Genomic DNA, 16,390 nt, shown 5'->3' with positions numbered 1-16,390 from the left:
ACAGGCAGGAATTAAAGTATTAGAGTGCCACGGGGTTTCCCGTTTCCCGTGGTGGCTCCTCTTCCACACGGGTCACGGAAGCGGCGGCCGCCTCCAGCCTCAGCTCAGTCGCCCAGGTATGAACCACTGGCCTCCACAGAGCTCAGCTTACAAAGCTGCACAGGTTGTGATGGGTCAATGGCCATGCTAGTTTCCCACAAGCCATGTGAGTTTTCGTGTGCTATGCTGTATGTAGAGAAAGAAAACTGAAAGTGAAGTCGCTCAGTCGTGTCCAACTCTTTGCGACCCCATGGACTGTAGCCTACCAAGCTCCTCCGTCCATGGGATTTTCCAGGCATGAGTACTGGAGTGGGTTGCCATTTCCCTCTCCAGGGGTATCTTCCCAACCCAGGGATTGAACCCAGGTCTCCCACATTGTAGGCAGACGCTTTCACCGTCTGAGCCACCAGGGAAGAACTAGGAAAATATGCACTAAGTTTTTAGCAGAAACACGTGCAGTAAATACTCATCAGCTATTAACCTTGTTTTGCAGCAGTCCTACCTTGTGCTGAGATGCTGGGTAGGAATGATCCAAAAAATGTTGATAAGATCCTGATTGATCTCAAGGATATCAGACTCGGTAGGAACCCTGATGCCCATGCATGACTCTCTGGACTCATTAAACACAAAAAGCACGACTTGTCACTGGAAGCAAAGACGACAAACTACAGCCTAGGACGAGACTTCTTGTTTCCTCAGTCTGCACTCCTCTGGAATCTCAATGCCATTCCAGTATAAATCTGACCAATTCACTCCTTTATAGGAACAAAGATGCTACATCAAACAATGAAGGTTTCAACCTGAGGAAGCCAACCAGGCACAAAGATATGCATTGAAGAAATTATTTCACCAACTGTATATATGTGCATGCGTGTGTGCTCAGTCGCTCAGCCATGTCTGACTCTTTGCAACTCCATGGATTGTAGCCCTCCGGGCTTCTCTGTCCGCGGGATTCTTCAGGCAAGAACACTAGAGTGGGTTGCCATGCCCTCCTCCAGGAAATCTTCCTGACTCGGGGAATCGAACCCACATCTCCTGCATTGCAGGCAGATTCTTCACCCACTGAGCCACATGGGGAGCCCCAACTATGTGTACATCAATATATAAATGAGTCCTAGCAGTGAGTTATATAGACTTCCCTGGTGGCTCAGACTGTAAAGAATCTGCCAACATTGCAGGAGACCCCAGTTCAACAGCCAGGTCAGGAAGATCTCCTGGAGAAGGGAACGTATTCTTGCCTAGAGAATTTCATGGACAGACCATGGGGCTGCAAAGAGTGGGACACGACTCAGTGACTTTCACTCACTCAGTGAGTTATATATAAGATTATTCCCTGTTAAATTAACTCACCAAACAAAGGACAGCTGGAATCACCAAAATATAAGAAAAAAACTGGTGGTAGGGATAACCACTGAAAACCTTCAGAACTTTGTAACACACACACACACAAACACATCACACATATATGTGTGCAATATTTATATATGGGCTTTCCAGGTGGCTTAGTGGCAAAGAATCCACCTGCCAAGGCAGGAGATGTGGGTGGGTCTGATCCCTGGGTCAGGAAGATGCCCTGGAGAAGGAAATGGCAAACCAGTCCAGTATTCTTGCCTGGGAAATCCTATGGACAGAGGAGCCTGGTGGGCTACAGTCCACAGGGTCACAAAGAGTCGAACAGTACCTAGTGACTAAACAGCAATACATATATGTCTATGTATGTCTATAGATACATACATACACACACATACACACATATATACATACACAAATATTTACTCATACACATACTGCAGAACTGGGCACCCTGCTAGAGGAGCACCGTGGTCAGAACCAGAGCAGCAGGGGGCCAGACCGCGCACCTGCTCAGCCCCACACCGCAGCTCAAGTGCAGGTGCACAGTAGCAGGAAACTGGACTTAGCCGAAGCTGGGTTTTACCAGGTGACTATGAAAGTGGATGGAGAAGGAAATGGCAACCCACTCCAGCGTTCTTGCCTGGAGAATCCCAGGGACGGCAGAGCCTGGTGAGCTGCCGTCTATGGGGTTGCACAGAGTCGGACACGACTAAAGCGACTTAGCAGCAGCATGAAAGCGGGAGAAAGGGCCACGTTTTAGAAATAGAGGACTGACAACATAAGGGTGGCAGGGAACACTGGAAAGGAAGTGGGGCTGAGGATCCCGGGAGGATGGGGCATTTCTCAAGCCCAGAAGCAGAAGGACTAGGACTAGCTGCAATGAAGAACAGTGATCAGAGAGGGTGCTGGATGTCAGGGTCAGGATGACCAGGCACCACTCTGGGAATGGGCAGGCAACAGAAGGCCTCGCAGCATTCCTTGTGAGATAAAGACTGCAAAATGACTTAAATGTCCATCAACAGGAACAAGCTGAATGAATAAGATGGTGTCCTTCACACGAGAGAAGAGGGAGCTGGACCTGCAGGCACTAGTATGAAGAGATGTCAGAGACATAATGAAGGAGGAAACAGACAGAACAGGCTCCATCTTGAAAGCAGGACTCCATCTTGGGCCGGACTGTGGACTTTGAGCTATATGCCCAGTATCTATGGAAACGACATACCAACTGGAAAACCAGGCCCCTCCGGAAGGAGGAACCCCAGGGCTCATACCTAGACTCTCTGCCGCCTAAAAGGATACCCTAATTATCTGTGTAACCGAATAGAATCATACATTCTATTATGCTTATTGGGGTATGACCACAGACCTATTGATAATTGTCCACTGTTACCTACCTAGGCTTAAGGCATATGAATCACAGGTTAACTTTGATTGTATCCTGCTTTTCCTTTGTTCAGACTAGTTTCCAGGAATTTGGGGCGGTGGGTTTGGGCACGTACACTTAGGGTATGTAAGGCTTTCACAAAAACTGGTCAGGGTCCTTGGCTAAGAGGAGACTCTGCCTTGGGCCCGCTGGTGTGATAAACTGCACTCCACTATCTGCATTGTCCTTCTGAGTGAGCTTGTTTCCCAGAACTCGTGGCTACAACAATAAGAACAAGGGCAAACACATAATACAAAACAATATAATAATCCATTCACAGACATAATTTAAGTTACACACACACAAAATTTTTCTAGAAGAATGTAGAAAAAAAACCTGTTAATAATCACTTTATACTATAGGGAATTTTACCCTTCATTTTATTCCTAACTTCTTTTTTTTTTGCTTTCTGCATTTGTAACTCAAGTTTTCAGAACCACAGATTTTTTTTTTTTTTAATGCAGTATATTAACCATGAGATGCTACACAGGAATGCTATACATTCTTTGCCCTCTCCAAGGATCTTATTTTGCAAACTCTGAATTAAAATCCCACAAAAAGGCCCATTGCTTTGCATTCCAGACTCCCTGAAGCAAATCCTTAGAGAGCAACAGGCTCCCTGACATGGGCACAGGGATTAGTTAGTGGGAGGTCTTCCTTCTTCCTGTCTCTCTGTCTCCCTAATGAATGGGCTTTAAGACTGAACTAGACATTAGTGCAGAACCCAGCTCACAGAGAGAAAGCCTCCCACTTACCTACAGTTCCACACACCCAAGTACACACAAGAGATTCAAAGACAATCCCTCTACCTTTTCCCAGTCTTTCAATTTCCAAATCAAGAATTGTCTTTCGGCTGCTGCTGGGCTTGCAAGTTCCTAATTCAAAACTCCGTGAGGCTCCAGGAAGCTCAGCTTCTGCAGTCACAGCAAGTGGAGGCTTTCCTATGTGTGATGTGTTTGACTGTGATATGAATAGAGGTCTTGTCCCACGTCTATAAAGCGAGCTCTGTCTCCGGACATTGTATACTAATAGTTTTGGACACTGAGTGACAGAGGGTCCCACAGTCAGCCCTCTAGAGATGTCCTGCACTTACTTCACATTGATCTTCTTGGGGGGAAAATAAAACACATTCTTCAGCAATGGAGATTTTCGTCAAATTATAGCTATGGAACAGATTCATGGGCTCATTAACTATCAATTAATTAAATGAGCTTTCTTTTCAATTCTCTTGTTGTGATAAAAGGCACCGGGCTGATACCATCATCCTTCCTGATTCTAAGAAACGACTCATAAAAATGAAGCTAATCCTTAGGCTTAAACCTGCTCACAAAGAACAGATTGCTTTCCCCAATTGGATACCGAATTAGGCACAAATTAAGCGGCTTGTTATAGTAGAGGCATTACAACAGGAAAGAACAATTTATTTAGAATGGTGACATGAAACGTGTACCTTTTAAGAACTTAGAAAATAATTTCTTTGACTGTGTAGCTCTGAAAAGGAAAAAGGTAGATTTTTATGTGCCAATAGGGAAAAGCTCCGATTTACGTAGAAGAAAAGCTGCATGCAGCATCTGCCATGTAAAAAGGGAGGTTGGGGGCTGGTGTCAAAGTGCCTGTAAGCACTGACAGCAGATGCCTCTAGCTCAGAAGACTAAGGGCCTAGGGCAGAAGGAAGAATCACTTTGCACCGTACAATGTTTTGCACTGTTAGACTGTTGAATGGCTAATGTACTATATGTAACTTTTATTGAGGTGAAATTCACATAACATAAATTCAACCATTTTAAAGTTAACAATTCAGTGTGTTCCATGCATCACAATGGGGTGGCTCAGATGGTAAAGAATCCGCTTGCAATGCAGGAGACCTGGGTTCAGTCCCTGGGTCAGGAAAATCCCCTGGGGGAGGGCATGGCTACCCACTCCAGAATTCCACCCTGGAGAATTCCATGGACAGAGGAGCCTGGGCTACAGTCCATGGGGTCGGAAAGAGTCAGACATGACTGAATACACACGCACGCAATGCTGCACAAGCAGAACCTCAGTCAAGGTGCAACACATTCCCATCACCCCAAAACAGAACCTATTAAAGCAGTTAATCTCCTCTCTCACTCCACCCGGTCCCCGGTAACCAGAAATTAGCTGTCTCTACAGTTTTACTATTCCAGACACTTTACACAAATGGAATATACAATATGTGATCTCTTGTGTCTGGGTTCTTGTGCACTTTAATTTAAAAGCCAAAATTTAAATGAAATATTTCCTGTAAAAATTCTATGCAAGTCATTCATTATATTTTTCAAAAATATATAAATGCCTAATGTCTGTAAATCCATGCTAGCATGTCTCATAAATGACAGAATGATGAAATTAGACAAGAAAAGATTATCCAGATAATTATACCCTGCTTCAAAGGGCAAAAAGTTATGAGGCTAATGAAGAAAAGTTTGAACACCCACCCTATGCAAAATATCCTGCAAAATACCATAAGTAATTCAGAAGAAAGAGATGGTTAGATTTACAGCTGGAAGGGAACAGAAATTTCCTTTACTTATGGGCTTCCCTGGTGGTTCAGACAGTAAAGAATCTGCATGCAATGCGGGAGACCTGGGTTCGATCCCTGGGTGGGGAAGATCCCCTGGAGGCAGGCATGGCAACCCACTCCAGTATTTTTGCCTGGAGAATTCCAGGGACAGAAGAGCCTTGCAGGCTACAGTCCAGGGGGTTGCAAAGAGTCGGACACGACTGAGCGAGTAAGCACGCAGGTTAGAAAGTCAAGGCCCAGACCCGCAGAATTCCCCAGGCTCACGCCGCAGTTCTGAGTGCCCTGGTCTCCACTGGTGTCCTCTACACTATCACGGCTGACACTCTCAGGAGGTTTGTTATTGAACAAATGAGAGTCAGGCAGAACAGCACACGTGGGCAGAAAACTGTGAGTGTGGAGATCTGAGGTTTCAGCGCTGACACAGAACGAGCTGTCACTCCCATTCTCGCATAAAGGCCTGAACAAACCCACAATCTGCTATTTTGTGGACTCATCAGAAAACTGAGAGTACAGGGCAAAGGACCCCTCCTGAAATCTGAAGAGGTCAGCAAGTCAGAGCCAAGATCGGCTCGCGGGAAGGAGACTCCGCCAGGGTCAGGACAGACAGGATCAGGCGTGTTCATTTTCATGAACTGCTGGATTGAGGATGTGCCAGCCTGAGTGAGAATGGAAACTCCCAGGGGCCATCGTCTTAGGGGGTCCCACATTTTGGTGGGTCTGACCTCCAGGAAGCCCACCAGGTTGTCACAGTGAGAAGCCAAGAAAATTCATCCCTGGCTCTGGCTAGGAGAGGGGAAGAAAAACCAACTGAGATACGCCCAGGACTGTCTACATAACAAAGGCCCAGTCTTCAGGCCTCAAAGAACCTGAGGAGGCGTAATGACCCCACTCCAGTCCTGTCGTCTCACCTAAGGAGGAGCTGGATACCCAAGGGACTCTTGTGAAGAACTCAACCCAGGTACCCTGCCTGCGAAGTCAGGTATGGGACTTTACCTGGTGCTCTCTGGTGGGCTAGTTAAGTATCCACCTTGCAATGCAGGAGACACAGGTTCGAACCCTGGTTGGGGAACTAAAATCCCACATGCTACGGACCAACTAAGCCCACGGAGTGCGAAGAGTGCCTGTACGCTCAGTCGTGTCCGACTCTTTGCGACCTCCATGGACTGCAGCCCACCAGGCGCCACTGTCCATGGAATTCTCCAGGCAAGAATACTGGAGTGGGTTGCCATTTTCTCCTCCAAGGGATCCTCCAGACCCAGGGATCGAACACAGATCTCCCACACGGCGGGCAGATGCTTTACTGTCTGAGCCACCAGTAGAAGGGGTCAACACACAATAATTCAGGGAGCTGCAAGTTAAATCGACAGTCGTACCTCCGTGTTCCTCCGCCAGTGCAGGAGACACAGGAGACGTGGGTAGATTCTTTACCACTGAGCCACCTGGGAAACCCCAGCTAAGCCCGTCCACCTCAACTATTGGGCTCACGTCACAACTAGGGTCTGCACCCCACAGTGCAAGATCCTATATGAGCAGCGAAGATCCCGCGGGCCTCAACTAAGTCCTAATGCAGCCAAATAAATAAGAGAACAGTTTTTTAAAAGACGGAGGTTTAATGTTCAGCACACACAATGTTCCCCTGCCCCTCAGCTAACAGCCCCGCTAATAAGGTGCCCGTGTGTGTGTCTGCTGACAGTGAATCACAGCTCAGAGAGCTGCAGGAAACAGACACTCTCTAAGAAGGGTTCTCAGGAAACCCCAAAGGCATCAGGGAAGACAAAGAAGCTCACGAGAGGACTCTGAGGCCTCCGGCACCTACAGCTACCACACACAAGTTAAACACAGCTCAGCTCCTACGACATTAACATAAAACCTCACCCTACAGCCCTTTTACCTCAGTTCCTACTGACAAACCCATTATTCTCCGCTATCAACAAAAAACCCACAAAGCATACCACCGGTGAGAGAAACTGCAATCTGAAGAGACAGAGCAAGCCCAAACTCAGACATGACACAGATATAGGGGATTAAAATAGCTATGGTTAATACATGAAGGGCTCTTTGCGGGAACGCAGACAAAATATAAGAGCCAATGGGGTATGTCAAGTGAAAGAAATGCACAACCCAGAAGTTGAGAATTACATTTGATTTGGCAGATTTTCTGAGGACTTAAGCCCAGAAGACAGCTTCTCAGCTAGCTGTGAGGGACTGCTCCGAAGAGGTAAGGGAGGAGCCAGGATATATAGAAGTTTAGCAAAACGAACAAACCAAAAAAAAAGTCAGTTCAGTTCAGTAACAGATTATAGTTAATTAAAATAAACAAACAAACAAACATCTCACGTTAATGAATTTAGCGCTTTTCTACGTATGGGAAGATGAGATGCAAGAGCCTGGGCTCATTGAAATCACTCCTTTGATGAACACCTCTGCTATCTGGGGTCAGGGTCCTGCTTTCTCTATCTTGAATTCCCTCATGGTGTGCAGCTGGGGGCAGCTTCAGTAGATGCTGGCTCGATGGCCGTAACATCCTTCATTTACTGGCAGGCGATATTTCCCATCCACAGTTATATAAGCAGAAAGATGGATTTTTTTTTAAAGAATCAAAGGAAATGCTAGAAAACAAAAACATTGTAAAGAATGAAAAATGTCTAAGTCAGGCTCATCAACAGAGTAAGTACAGCCAAGACAAAAGTCAGTGAGTTTGAAGAGGAGGTCAATAGAAAGTTGCCAAACTAAAATGTAAACAGAAAAAATAATAATAATAATTTTTAAAAAAGATAACAGAACATCCAAGAATGGTAGGAAAATTTCAGAAAGTATGGCATATGCATAAGTAGAATATCAGAAAAAGAAAAAAGAGAAAACAGGAGGAAAATATTTGAAGCAAGAATGGCCGAGAATTTTCCATAATCAATTATAGACACCAAACCACAGGTTCAGTAAGCTCAAAGAACATCAAACAGGATAAATACCAAAATATGTACTCCTTAGCACATCATATTCAATTGCAGAAGTCAAAGACTAAATTAAAATCATGAAAGAAAGAGAAATGAAGGAGAAAAAAACACTCTTACCTGTAGAGGAGCAGGAATAAGAAATTAGATCTGACTTCTCTTCAGAAAAAGAGAAGTCTCTCCACATGCAAAAAGTGGAGTGAAACATTTAAAATGTTGAAAGAAAAACATCACCACACTAAAATTCTACTTCCAAGAAAAATATCCCTCAAAAGTGAAGGAAAGATAAACATTGGGTTGGCCAAAATGTTTGTTCAGGTTTAAAAACTTGAATGAACCTTTTGGCCATCCCAATATTTCTTCAGACAAGCGAAAATTGAAGGAATCTATCACCAGGTGTCCCGCCTCACAAAAAGTGTAAAGTTCTTCAAGAGAAAGAAAATGATATGTCAGAAACGCAGGTCAACATAAACAAAGGAAAAGAGTTAGAGAAAGAATAAATGAAAATATTCATTTTCCCTTTTCTTAACTGATCTAAAAGAAATTATTTAAAGCAGAAATAGCAACTTCAGAATATGGATAAATGAAAAAAATGTCAATTAAATCATAAAGGAAGGTAGAGAAGAATCATAAATACTCTAAGTATCTTTACTACATACACATCAAGTGGAACAGTGTTATCTGAAAGTGGACTTAGTTTAGTATAAAAAGAATATATACATGTGTATATATATAGAGAGAGAGAGAGCGCGCGCGTAAACTCTATGGCAACCACAGAAAGATGTTAAAAAGAAGTTTAACTGATATGCTAATAGAGGAGATAAAATAGAATGATACAAAATACTCAAAACCAGAGAAGTCAGAAAAATGAGGGAGAAAAAAAAATCAAAGAACAGATGTCATGAATAAAAAACAATTTCAAATATGATGGATATTAATCCAATTATATCAGTAATCACTTTAAATGTGAAAAGTCTAACTGAACCAGTTAAAAGTCAGAGATTTCCAGAGTGAATAAAAAAGTAAGATTCAATGATATGTTGTTTAAAGAAACCAATTTTAAATAAAAAGAATCAGGTTAAAAATAAAGGAATGGAGAAAGACCCATATGTCAATGCTAAAGAAAAGAAAGCTGGAGCAACTATGTTAATTTCAAGCAAAGCTGACTTCAGACCAAGGAAAACCATTGGGGGTAAGGGACACTGTGTAAGATAAAGGCGTCAATTCTCCAAGAAGACAAAAAAGTACTAAATACATATGCATGAGCAGCATAGTGTCAACATATAGAAGCAAAAATTGACAGACCTGCAAGGAGAAATAGACAAACCCTGGTGGCTGAGATGGTAAAGAATCTGCCTGCAATATGGCAGACCTAGGTTCAATCCTGGGTTGGAAAGATCCCCTGGAGGACGGCATGGCAACCACTCTAGTATTCTTGCCTGGAGAATTCCATGGACAGAAGAGTCTGGTGGGCTACAGCCCATGGGGTCGCAAAGAGTGGGACACGACTGAGTGACTAAGCACGCAAGCATTATTACAGTTAGAGAATATCCACTCCTTTCAGTAACGGACAAGATTCAACAAGGAGAAATGCAGTTAAGCACATGGCTGACCTGAACAGCACTAAACGGTCAACTCGATCTGTTTGACACACAGAATAGTCCATCCAACAGCAGCAGAATACACATTCTTCTAGTTCATATGGAACATTCGAGGCTATAAAACATTTTATCAAATTAACAAAAGCAGCAGAAATCATACCAAGTATGCTTTACATCACGATGGAATGAGACTGGGAGTCAGTAACAGGATGGTAGCTGGAAAATTCCCAACTATCTGGAGATTAAGCAGCACACTTCTAAATAACACACTGGTCAAATAAGTCTCAAGAGAAACTTAAAAGTATTTTGAACTGAATGAAAATAAAAACATAACTTATCAAGATGAGCAGACTGGAGCAAACATACTGCTTATAGGGAAATTTATAGCATTGAATGCGTACATTCCAAAAGAAGAAAGATCTGAAATCAATAATCAAAACTTGCTTTTTAGAAAACTAAAGAGGGTAACTTAGGCCTAAAACAAGCAGAAGAAAAGACATTGTAAAAACTAGAGCAAAAATCAATCAAATCATAAACAGAAAAGCAACAGAATCAAGAGCTGATTCTCTGAAAGATCAATGAAATTGATAAACATTTAGTTAGGCTAAAATTGTATTGGTTAAGACAGATACATAAAACACAAGGGTTGTGAACTTTGGACAAAATGATGCATGAATGACTAACCTCAGTCCATAGCTATGTCTCTACTGTATCTATTAGCAATGCAGTGCTTTGGGGGCATTTTCACCAAAAATTTAAAGCAAAACAACAATCAAAAGAGAACATTTTTGTAAAGGAAGAAATATGGCACTATTTCATTTAGGCTGTGCTAGACAGAAAAAGCCGACAAGCTAGAGAAAGTAATAGGTTTAATGGGTCTAATACTTTCCATTTTTGTGGACCAGAATGGCAATATTTTATTCAACCAGGAGGAGCTTTCAAGATGGGATATGAGTGCATTAGGCAGGGTCTGTCCAAGTTCCCAGATTCCTCACCACTGCCTGGCATCTTACATCTGACTGCCTCCTTGCTCGTGGAACTCGGAAGGGTTATTTGTGAATCTGCCTTCTGACGGATGTTGAATGTTTTCCTTCAAAGTTTCTCACTGGCAATGTATGTAATCCTCAGAGGAGCCTGTAAAAGCAGCATCCCTAGTACTATTCTCACTTTTTGTGAATAAACTGGGACCACTTACAGAGAGGCTAAGAGTCTTTCTGGAAGTTTCCAATGGGAAGTCTGGAGAAGGATTCCAAGCCACTGTCCTTGTGGTCCTGCTCTGCTCTGCTCAGCAGTGACCACAGCCATAGATGCCTGGACTTCACATGGCCAGTGTCATGGTCCTGACTTTGACCGTCACTGCTCAGATGCAAGCAGGTGAGCTAAAAGCAAGCCTTAAAGAGTCCCCTTTCAGGGAAAATATCAGTGTTTACATTGCTTTATCTCTTCAACTGACTGAACGGGTATCTACTAATTCGCCCTCATTTCTCTTTAAGCCCCAGCAGCAAAATATCCACTTGATATACAAGGTTATTTGCTGAAAGATATTTGTTGTGTATGAAACAATAAAATGCTGGGGGAGGGTGTGCAGAATTTAAGGCTTCCCTGGTAGCTCAGCTGGTAAAGAATCCACCTGCAATGCAGGAGACTCCGATTCGATTTCTGGGTCAGGAAGATTCCCTGGAGAAGGGAACGGCAACCCACTCCAGTATTCTGGCCTGGAGAATCCCATGGACAGAGGAGCCTGGCAGGCTACAGTCCATGGGGTCGCAAAGAGTCTGCACATTGTAAATTGTACAGAATTTATAAGTAAGACCACTTTTAAACTGAAATAATTTCACTATGAAATTAAATTAGAACCACAATTTTAAAAATCAAAAATAGAAAAAATAAGTCACAGTCCTTAGGAGGAGCCTGGACTCCTGTCTTCAGTATATTTTCCATATCTGTTCACATATTGTACATACAATTCAGTCTCATAACTGTTTTCACTTAGTGATATATTACAAACATTTTCCTATGCCCACCATCTCCAAAAATCTTATCAAATTAGAGCAGGATATTTGCTTGTCCAAATTTAGATGTTCTCCATTTGGGGCTATTATTTAAAACGAACAAACAAATGAAGAGCATTTGGGCCTAAAGCATTTCTTTTTCTCCACATTTTGTATCGTTTTCCCAAGCAAAATTCTCCAAAGTATGACTGTTTGAAGTAATTATGCAGCTGCAAACAAAAGTCAGGCCTTTATCCTTCAGTCATCCCCTCCCCCAGCCTAGACCTAGAAATTCCTTCCCTCTGCTGAGGCAACACAATTTATATTTCAAAGCTTCCTGCTCTGGAGAAGGGCCCACTTCATCATATTAGCAAACGTTCCCTGTAGCTAGTTTATCTTTGAATTGTTTTTCAATTTAAAAAAATTTTAACCCCAAAACATCCTTTATCTTAACCACCAAGATACGTATTTGCTATCATATAATGTTAGGTGCTAAGGAAGACTCTTGAGAGACCCTTGGACTGCAAGATCAAACCTGTCAATCCTAAAGGAAATCAATCCTGAATATTCATTGGAAGGACTGATGCTGAAGCTAAAGCTCCAGTACTTTGGCCACCTGATGCGAAGAACTGACTCATTGGAAAAGAGCCTGATGCTGGGAAAGATTGAAGGCAAAAGGAGAAGGAGACAATAGAGGATGGGAGGGTTAGATAGCATCACTGACTCAAGGACATGAACTTGAGCAAACTCTAGGAGATACTGGAGGACAGAGGAGTCTGGCGTGTTATAGTCTATGGGGTGGCAAAGAGTCGGGCACGACTTAGTGACCGAACAACAACAAAATGGTAGTTACATTGTCTAGATTTCCCCAGCGGCTCAGTGGCAAAGAATCTGCCTGCAAATGCAGGAGACACAAGAGATGCCGGTTCGATCCCTGAGTTGGGAAGGACCCCTGGAGAAGGAAATGGCAACCCACTCCAGTATTCTTGCCTGGGAAATGCCATAGACAGAGGATCCTAGCAGGCTACAGTCCATGGGGTCACAAAAGAGGTGGACACAATTTAGCAGCTAAACAACAGCAAGATCGATGTCTAAGCAAGCAGCGTGGTGCAGATTAAGCACATAGGGTCCACGGGAGGAAAACTCCACATACAATTTAAGCTAAAATCATACAAACTGTATTTTCAGCTTCTGAATTATTATTTTTATTAGCCGCTCATCTAAGGGTTTTTGTCATGTGGACTCAGTTTATAAATGTCAGTGGTTTTAAAAACTACCATATGGCAGTGTTTCAAAAAAAAAGAAAATGTGAATCTTCAAGCAGGATCTTAATGTCCTGTATTTATTTCTGTTTTTAATGTACTGAGATGAGTTAAAAGTTTAGTACAGTGAAGCAGGGTGTACCAGGCCCTGGGCTGAGAATTCAAAATGGAGTGACAGGCCAGGCCTGTCACTAAGCCAAGAGAGTGACAAATAAATGTGGAAGTCTGCATCTCATTTCTGGGGCCAGGCAGAGGTGGGAAAGCAAGAAGTGTGGAGGGCAGTGCTTAACTCGGGGAGGTTTCATTTCCAGAGGCCCAAGTGCATCAGGCCAAACACTAAGAAGCATGCTCATTTCAAGATAAACACGATTTTCTACGTAACTGTGTCTTAACTTTCAGTTGACTAAATGACGGTCATATCTTGTCAACATAACACAACACAGGTGTTACCATCAATTCTCTTTGGCAAAGGCTTTTGGTTTTGTCTTTTTTTTTTTTTTTTAATACTTTGGAGCTAATGCTTATTTCCAGGATTTTTTAAATATTCAATATTGCAAAGCTTGAGGGCCCTAGGCACCGTGCCTGCTGTGCCTGAGAGTATAAGCTGACTCAATTCCACATCACCATGAATGCCAGGGCAGATCAGGAACGTGATGGGGTCTGAAGGAGCCATGCGGTGCTCCCAGGAATGGGCAGGAAGAGGAGCAGGGGGATGAGCCAGGAGGACCTCAGGAGCAGGCACAGTGCCAAGGTGGGGGAGCTGAGATGAGCCTGGGATGCAGAGGAAAACAGGTGATGCGGGGACGGGGGACCCTGCGATTCCCTGAACCACCACTGCCGTCCAGCGACTGCAGCCAGCCAAGGACAGCAAGCCAGAGAAGGGACAGGTGGGTGAAAAGACACATCTCAAAGATGCAGAAGCAAAGAGCAAGGGGCTCTGAAGCAGGGATGCAAACAGGGCCGGCACCACTGTCAGGAATGAGGGCAGCAGCTTTAAGAGGTCAGCTGAAGCCGGACACCTGGGTGGGTAGCTGATCAGCTGCAGGCAACACCCTCCCGCATCCCTGGGCAAGATGTGTGGCCCTGGGCTGGGAGCAGGTAGCAGGATTCACCACGACGGCACGGGTGTGGGAGAGGATTCTCTCAATCGGCCTCCATTGGGCATCCAGGGGTGGGTGCGGCTGGACTGGACCCTGGACAGTGGGCGGCCGGAGCTGAGGTTCAAAGGCCAGCAGTGTGGATGCTGTGAGACACGTGGGACTTGGGAGGGAAAATCAGGAGGGCTCACAACAATTAACCCGAGGCCAAAGGTCAAAGTCAATGGACATGAGTTTGAGCAAACTCTAGGAGATAGTGAAGGACAGGGAAGCCTGACGTGCTGCAGTCCGTGAGATGGCAAAGAGTAGGACATGACCTAGAGACTGGACCACAAAAAGGTCAGGTTCAAGGCAGATTTCAAGGACTAAGGAGTTTGGTAAAGAAAAATGTTAAGTTCCTCTAAGGCAAGCCCCTCGTTTTACACATTAGACATAAAAGTCCACAGACTCTTGCATCTGTGTTGGGACTGAATGGAGCCAGCAGAACGGTTGAATGTGAGTAACACAGGCTGCTGAGAAGAGGATGGGCCCCGCTGGGCAGGAATGTCAAGCATCTGGGACTAAACTCAAGAGAGAACAGTCCTGGTCACAGTGAACTCTGCACGGGCCTGCACAAGTCAGGCCCAGACCCACTCCTGGCTGGCCCACCAGGGCTGGCTGCATCATGTCCCCGGGCGGCCAGCCTCGAGAATGGGCAGGGCTGGCCACAGGGTCTGTGAACCACGAAAGAAAAGCACCTCCTCAAGTCCCTTCAGATTATCAGTCTAGGAAACTTAAGGAGAGCTGCTTCTGTAATTTTAAATGTCCTGTTATCCACATTTAAAAAAAAACAAAAAGGAAAAGGAAGCAAAGGAAATTCATTTTAGTACTGTATTTAACTCAGTGTAGCCAAACTAAAATCATTTCAACGTGTGATCAACTTCAACGTTATTAATGAGATACCCTGCATTCTGTTTTTCACACTAGATTTTGGAAACCAGACACTTTCCACACTCAGGGCACAGTTCACGTTGGACTGGCCACAGTGCAAGGGCTCAACAGCCTCGCCCTCTGCCCACTCTCCCCTCTACCCACACGGCTTTGGTTTGCTCCTACTGAACCAGCAAGAGAGCCTGCCCCCCCCCACCGCCCGCCCCCGGGAGAAGGCTTATCTGCAAGGCTCTGGGACACAGCCCAAGGCCTCCCACCAGCACTCCACAGTGGGCAAGGTCCTCCTGGAGAAAGTCTAGGCCAGCTGCACGTGGCTGGAGAGGGGAAGAAAACAAGGTCACCAGCAAGGAAGCATGGCTGCAGGCCCAAGGAAAGGAATCTCAGGAGCGATTAAAGTATTAACAGATAAGACCATTCCCAGCCACTCTGCTGAAGGAAGGACATGCTCATTTCAGGACAAACACTCCTGCTTGCACATTCCACAGCACAGGACCCAGCAAAAGGAGGGAGCTGGATAAATATTTATTGAGCATATTAAAAAGCATGCCCCTTAAGCTGGAGTTATTTCACAGAGAGGAGAAATGGAGAGTGAGCGATGTCGCTGGATGGAAATTCCTAGCTGTCCCAACTGGTTGATTTCACTAGAGTGAAACTGACATTTGTTGTTGTTGTTCAGTCGCTAAGTCATGTCCCACTTTTTCGACCTCATGGACTGCAGCACACCAGGCTTCCCTGTCCTTCCCCATCTCCCGGAGTTTGTTCAAACTCATGTCCATTGAGTCAGAGATGCCATCCAACCATCTCATCCTTTGTCACCCCCTTCTTCTCCTGCCCTCAATCTTTCCCAACATCAGGGTCTTTTTCAATGAGTTGGCTCTTGGCATCAAGTGGCCAAAGTATTGGAGCTTCAGCATCAGTCCTTCCAGTGAATATTCAGGACTGACTTCCTTTAGGATGGACTGGTTGGATCTCCTTGCTGTTCAAGGGACTCTCAAGAGTCTTCTCCAACACCACAGTTCAAAAGCATCAATTCTTCAGTGCTCAGACATTTTTATGGTCCAACTCTCACATCTGTACATGACTACTGGAAAAACCATTGCTTTGACTATATAGACCTTTGTCGGTAAAGTGATGTCTCTGCTTTTTAATACACTGTCTAGGTTTCTCATAGCTTTTCTTCCAAGGAACAAGCATCTTCTAA

At 44.4% G+C, this 16,390-nt stretch overlaps 1 protein-coding gene across 43 annotated transcripts in view; it reads right to left on the bottom strand.

The window, feature by feature from the left end:
- RNF144A (ring finger protein 144A) overlaps positions 1-16,390 on the bottom strand; it is a 206,231-nt gene that overhangs the window by 177,760 nt on the left and 12,081 nt on the right. Inside the window, exon 1 of one of the 43 annotated variants that reach the window (XM_081597088.1) lies at positions 9,614-9,719. The exons of the other annotated variants lie outside the window; for them this stretch is intronic. The gene's annotated coding sequence lies outside the window, so the exon portion shown is untranslated. Of the gene's footprint in view, positions 1-9,613; positions 9,720-16,390 lie in introns of those variants that run through there. 43 annotated transcript variants of the gene reach the window in all.

Source organism: Giraffa tippelskirchi, chromosome 4 (assembly GCF_054371585.1).
Source record: "Giraffa tippelskirchi isolate mGirTip1 chromosome 4, T2T-mGirTip1v1.2.pri, whole genome shotgun sequence".
Taxonomy (NCBI): Eukaryota; Metazoa; Chordata; class Mammalia; order Artiodactyla; family Giraffidae; genus Giraffa; species Giraffa tippelskirchi.
Note: the sequence above shows the minus strand (reverse complement) of the source record. Positions and strands in the feature narration are given on the sequence as shown.